Genomic DNA, 7,500 nt, shown 5'->3' on the forward strand with positions numbered 1-7,500 from the left:
CAACCATGATTTCTCTCTCTCTCTCTCTCTCTCTCTCTCTCTCTTTCTCTCTCTCTTTTTCTCTCTTTATCATTTTCCCTTAAATCCAAAATTTGTTTTGCTTACGTAGTTATAAATCCTGCAATTCATTTCAATTCATATGATAGAAAATACGTAGTGCAATTTCAAGTAACTAAATGTTTTCGGTAAAAAAAAAAAAAAAAATAACAAATTTTTTCTATTTGAATTTTTTTTAAATTATCGTATAAGACGATTCATTTGTCGAATATATTGATACGTATTTTGAAAATATAAAGAAATACTTTTTCATAGTTTATATTTGAAAAATGAAGAAAGAAGAAGACGAGGAAGAAGGAAAAATTAGAAAAAAAAGAAATAAATAAATAAATAAATAAATAAATATATATATATATATATATATATATATATATATATATATATATATATATATGAAGGAAGAAAACAGATTTTTTTTTTTTTGTTTTTTTTTTTCAAAAGACTCGCTAAACAACCCGCGAAAAAAGGGATTTTAAACACGTACGAATGTGCTTAGCCGTATCGATTACAATTGAACTACGTCAGCTGTTCGTACTCGTCCATTAAACCAACCTTATCCCTCCCTCCCTCCCTCCCACCCAGCCTCCTTCCCACCCTCCCCCCATAACAACTTCCCCAACCCCTTTTAAACCACCGCTTTCAACGATATCGTCGATGGTGAAAGAGAAAAAAGAAAGGGGAAGAGAGAAAGAGAAAGGAGAATAGAAAACGAAAAAAAGAAAGAAAACGAAAAAAAGAAAAGGAAAGAAAAGAAAAGAAAGAAAAATCTAAGAAATGCTACGTAACACGAGACGGTATCTCAAAGTCCATCGTGTAAACGATCTCTCAGAGGGAAAAGACTTGATAGTATCAGATATTAAACGAAATCTAATATCATTCTATTATTTCTCTAATGGTTCTAAAAATGATACATACGTTTTTCTTTTTTCTTTTTTTTTTTTTCTTTTTTTTTTAATTTTTTTTTCTTTTCTCTTTTTTTTTTTTTTTTTTTTATGATAAAACGATACGTCGCATTTCTTTATACCAACGATCTTTCTTTTGTTTCCATTTCTTATTTTTATTTTTATTTTCACTTTTATCATCCATCAATATATAAATGTTAATTTATTTTTGAAAAATGTCGATCTAATATTATTATGTAAGATAATGTAATGTGTACAAAAAAAAAATATAATGAAATGAAAAAAATATTTTTTGATTTATATTTTGATTTTTATTCATCATTGAAATATAAATTTTATTGAAATTCTTAATTTTATTTTATAATTTTAAATATTAATCGGGATATATATCTGTGTAAAATAATATAATGTATATGAAAATATAACGAAAAAATTTCCACTTTCATTTTCATTTTTATCCACCATTGAAATATAAATTTTATTACAATTTTTTTTTTATTTTATTTTATTATTTAAACATTTAATGTCTATGTAAAAGAAAATAATGTATATGAAAATATAACAAAAAAAAAAAAAAAAAAAAAAAAAAAAAAGAAATTATCACTTTCATTTTCACTTTTATCCTCTATTGAAAAATAAATTTCATTAATATTTTCAATTTTATTCTCATTTTTATCCTCCATTGAAATATAAATAGTATTAAAATTCTTAATTTTATATTAAATTTTAACTGTTAATCAGATATATACATATCCATAAAATAAAATAATGTATATAAAAATATAATGTAACAAAAAAGAAAGAAAGAAAGAAAGAAAGAAAGAAAAAGGAACAAACAATAATTGCACCCTTAGAAAATAATCTTCGAATAATAAAACGATATGTTCAAAAACGTCTACCTTTAAATCAATTGAAATTTAATAATATTGAAGGATTTGTTTTCGTCTTTAGCTTTAGGATCCATCGTATATATGGTTAGAAAAAAAAAAAAAAAAAAAAAGAAAAAAAAAATAAACAAGATCAATGAAAAATGTTTCCCCTCTTAGTCACCTCCCTCCCTCCCTCTCTCTCTCTCTCTCTCTCTCCCTCTCGTTCTACCTTTTCACTCTCATAAACGTAGAATCCCCCTAAGTCCAGAGAATGGAACACATCAAAGGAACTGTCACTGATCGAGCGAGTTCATATAATTTGCTTTTCGCATCGACGAATCTCAATAGTATCGGAAATCTTTGGTATTTCTATCTATCTATCTATCTATCCCTTTTTATCTATATGTCTATCTATCCATATATATATATATGTATATATATATATATATATATATATATATATATATATATTGACGATAATGGCGTTGGATCTACAAAGGATATCGAAATTAGTTTCCAACGAGGATTCCATTCATTCAATCTATGGTGGTGAATGTTAGAAGAAAAAGGCCGGAAGTCAAGAGATCGTTCAACGATTGCGTCTCTCTCTCTCTCTCTCTCTCTCTCTCTCTCTTTCTCTATCTCATTCCCTCCAATTCTATCTTTTGACATTTATGAAAATCGTCATTGAAGTCACGACATTATTCGATTACGTTCCTCCCCTATTGCGAGCTAATACACTATAGTCTGTGAGAAGAATGAAAGGATCCGATGGAATACGACAGAATCGACTGGTTATTGCAAGATTTTGTATGTATGTGTGTCTGTGTGTCTGTGTGTGTGTATGTAAGAGAGAATTTCTAACTTCATATATATATATATATATATATATATATATATATATATATATATATATAGAGAGAGAGAGAGAGAGAGAGAGAGGGAGAGAAAGAAAGTTGATAGTGACTAGAATTGAAAAGCAGAATCTAATCTCGAGAACTGATAACGAATATCTTCTGAAATTTTATCGATTTTCAATTTTCCGAATCAATATATTATTATTTTTGTAATCTTATTTCAACTATTTTTGTTCCTCTTTTCTTTTCATTCTCTTTTCTTTTCTTTGTCTTTTTTAATTTGATTTCGCTTCATTTTACTTTCGTTATTTTTAAATTATTATTATTATTATTATTATTATTATTATTATTATTATTATTGGATTGTTATTTCATTTACTCTATTTTGTTCAATTTCTTTTTTTCTTCAATTTTTATTCTTTAGTTTTTCTTCTTAAGTTCGGTTTCATTTTACGTATTAATAATTCACCACTTACGGATGCAATTCTAATGGAAAATATATATTTTATTATTTTTGTAATAACTCTCTTTTTTTTTTTTTTGTAATTATTTATTATTTTTTTTATTATTTTTGTAATTACTTATTTTTTTAATTGGTAATATTGGAAAAATTCTAGTTGAGATTTGTAAAGTTAGGCGAAATAATATTATTGATTATTCGATTCTCTTTCGATTTATATCAGATGGAAATTTATAATTAGTTTTAAAAGAAAAAAAAGAATATATATATATATATATATATAATAATTATCTTATAATATAATTAATTAATAATATAAATAAAAATATAATATTACAATATAATTATAATAAATCTTATAAACAATATGAAATATCTTTAATTTGTAAATTAAAGATATTTTTTATATATTATATTATATTATATTATATTAATAAAGTTAAAAAAAACAAAAATATCGCTAATTTATAAATTAAAGATATTTTTTTGATATATTATATTATATTAATAAAATCAAAAAAAAAAAAAAAAACTGAGAAAAGATTTGCTTTATAATATATATATATATATATATATATATATATATATATATATATATATATATATATATATATATATAATTCGATTATGTTCGATTCGATTTTAACAAAAATACTATATAAACATTGTTAGAAATATTTTCATAGACGCACATTAATTCAGATCGTTTGTATATTCCCATTTCATTTAAGTACAAAACTAAAATGAAAAGAGAAAAAAGAAAGAAAAGAAAAAAGATAGTGTTAAGCTAAATACACTGACTGTATAATTTCTCTAAATTAGAAGCAAAGCAACCCCCAATTTAGCAACCCGTTTGGATTTTAGCAAATCCGATTTAAAAAAGTAGAAAAGTTACGTAAATATATTTTACTTTTTTCTATACCCCATATAAATTACAAACGATCTCACAATTTTCTTTTTCTTAAAATATTTTAATAACTGTTAAATAAAAAAAAAAAACAAAACAAAAAAAGTATTATTTTACAATAAAACAATAAAAAAAAAAAAAAAAAAAAAAAAAAAAAAAATAATATATACATATATTAAATCATTGCACATACGAATTATATATATATATATATATATATATATACATATTTTTTTTTTTCTATAGAATACGAACATTTGCGCACAAGGTAGGAAAAATATTTTTAGATTAATTACCAATGGAATTCAATTATTATATCTAATCTCTACAGATCATTTTTATTTTACTGCTCTATCAATTGATAAAAGAATAGAAGAAAAAAAAAAAAAAAAAAAGAAGAAGAAAAAAAACCACCCCGTAACAATCAGCATTACGATCATCCCCCTTAATTTGAAACTCACCAGAAATCAACCAACCAATCTCCGGAGGAATAAAGATGGCCACTGCCGAATTAACGAGGAAGGGTAGTAATAGTAGTAGCGGTATAGTATTAGTAGTAGTAGTAAAATAAGAATAAACAGAAGAAGAAGAAGAAGAAGAAGAAGAGCAAAGAAAATGAGGATGAAAAAGGAAAGAAAAAAGGAAGAAGAAAATATTAAAAAGTAAACGAGCTTCGAAGAAAAAGAAAAAACAGAGGGGGGAAAAAAGAAAAAAAACAGGAAAAAAGAAAAAAAAGGAAATGTATAACGGGAAGATGGTCGTTTATTGGCTAACGTTAGATAGCAGGGGATATAGGGAACAGGGAACAGGGTTGGGGATGGTTTAAGAGCCGATTTACAAATTAAGCACGTGACGCGAGAGAGCAGCTCTGCTCGGTCGCATGCTGACGGCATAACCTAATATTTATACAATTAAGCCGATGGGGGTGTAACGAAACAGATATATATATATATATATATATATATATATATATATATAGATAGATAGATAGATAGATAGATAGATAGATAGATAGATAGATAGGAGGAAGGGCGAGGTAAAAGATTGGTCGGGGGTTGATAATGACGACGATGGTGGTAGTGGTGATGGTGGTGGTGATGGTGGTGGTAGTGAAATAGTTAGTAGCAATGGTGGGGGTTGTGAATATATACCGAGCAACGGATGAGGAGTGGGGATAGGGAGAAGTTGGCGGGGGTGGTAAGTGGAGTGACGAAACTTCGTTACGCCAATCGGAGCGTGAAACCTGTTGGGTTGCTGTTTAGCCCTCTGCTACCGGCAAAATGCCACCCCTTGTAGAGTCCCTTTTTCTCTCCCCCTTAAAATGAACGGAGAAACGAAGGGTGGTGAGTGAGCCCAAAGGAGGATGATGAAGAAGAAACGACTGTTTGGCGGGTGGTGGAAATAAGGAGTGGGGGAGACTATAGAGAGGGTGAGATTTTCGTTTTAACCTCCCTCTATCAAAGGAAAGATGGCGAATCAACGATCATCACGGTAACCTACTACACTTTTTCCCACCAAAAACGAAAGCTTAGGGGCACGTCCAACCCCTTTTCCTAACCGTAGTAAAAGTTCTGTCAGAAGAGGGAAAATGTAACGTGTTTAAGGGTTACAGAACAAAATGGCGCCCAACGTAAATCCTTTGAAATCAGTCGTTTATTTTGGTTTTGTTTGGTTTTTTTTTTTTCTATCATTCTTTGAATATTATTTTTGTTTTCATTTCCATCCAAAAGATAATTAAATCATATATATATATATATATATATATATATATATATATATATATATATATATATATGTAAATATGTACGTATGAAAAATAAATCTAACGTTCATTCACGAAACAATTTATATCAGGATGATCTGCCATATTTATTTTCGATAGTATTAATTTTTAAATAAAATTTTGTTTTCAATCGATATTTTTAAGAAACGATAATAAACCTATATAATGAATATCGTCTATGATTATTTAACGGAATTATTTAAAATTTTTAAAAAAAGAAGAAAAGAAGGAATAAAAAAAAAAAGAAAGAATAAAAAAAAGAAAGAAAGAAAAAATAGTCATTTTGAATTATTCAGAATAGAGTCTACTGTAATCGTCTAAAATCGTCTAAGAAAATCCAATTAAATATTAGTTCATTAAAAGATTATAAAATAATAATCTAACGAAATTATTATTCGAATTTACTTAAAAATTTTCTATTAATCTAATAATCGTTTAAAAATAATCTATTAAAATCGTGTATTAAATAGACGAATCAGCGTACGTTAAAACTATTTAAAAAAAAAAAAAAAAGAAAGAAAAGGAAAAAAATTCAATCATATCTCCAAAAAAATCTTTCGATAATAATAATAATAATAATAATAATAATAATAATAATAATAATTACTCAAAATAAATTTATAATCCGTCAATCGTATTAGCAATCGTTCAAAATATATCATTAGGTATAACTCACGACAGTATCGATCTATTAAAAATCCACAATAACGATCAGTTAGAAATATGTAAAATAAAATTATTCAAAATTAAAAAATTGTTGATCCAAATCACGTGATATCACTCTTGTCAATAAAATTACATTGTCGGAAAGAAATAAAAAAAAAAAGAAAATAAATAAATAAATAAATAAATAAATAAATAAATAAAAAACCTATACACACATACACATACACATACAAATAGAAAAAAAGAGAGAGAGAGAGAGAGAGAGAGAGAGACAGAGAGAGAGGAACGAATGAAAAAAATGTAATATCTTTTTCAAATAAATCGGATCGATAGATCATCCATCTCCAGCGTCCATCTATCCATCTACTTCGTTCGATTCATTGACACCTGTTCGAGTTAAAAATAAAAATAGAAATGAAAAAAAAAAAGAAATAAAAAAAAAAAAGAAAAAAAGAAAAAAATTTGTAGAGACGAATTGCGAAGGCCGTCTCGTGTCTCTCACATTTTATGAATACGTGCAATGATAGAGATAGAGACAGAGACAGAGAGAGAAATAGAGAGAGAGAGAGAGAGAGAAAGAGAGTGTACGTGTGTATGTATATGAGAGAGAAGAGAGAGAGAGAGAGAATGACAGAGCATGAGCGGTAGAATGAAAGTGAGGGCAAGGGTGACGGTGAGAGCGGTAAAGAGAGAGAAAGAGAGAGAGAGAGAGAGAGAGAGAGAGAGAGAGAGAAAGGGGGAGAGCGGGGGGTTTAGTAGAGAGTCAAGGACGACGACGAAAGTGGTGCTTTTGAATAGAGCAACAACGACTCCACCCACCTGTTTCGTCGCTCGACTAGCCGTGTTATTATATCGTAGACACACCCTTGTATTGCACTTTCACAAGCGTAAATTAGTTGCCCCATTACAATTCGAATTAGCGCCTCGTAAAGGTCAAACACAGTACCAAGAGGGGTAAATGATAGTGAAAAGGTATTTCTTTTGTTGTTGTTTTTTTTT

The sequence above is a fragment of the Vespa velutina genome, chromosome 20 (assembly GCF_912470025.1).
Source record: "Vespa velutina chromosome 20, iVesVel2.1, whole genome shotgun sequence".
Lineage (NCBI taxonomy): Eukaryota > Metazoa > Arthropoda > Insecta > Hymenoptera > Vespidae > Vespa > Vespa velutina.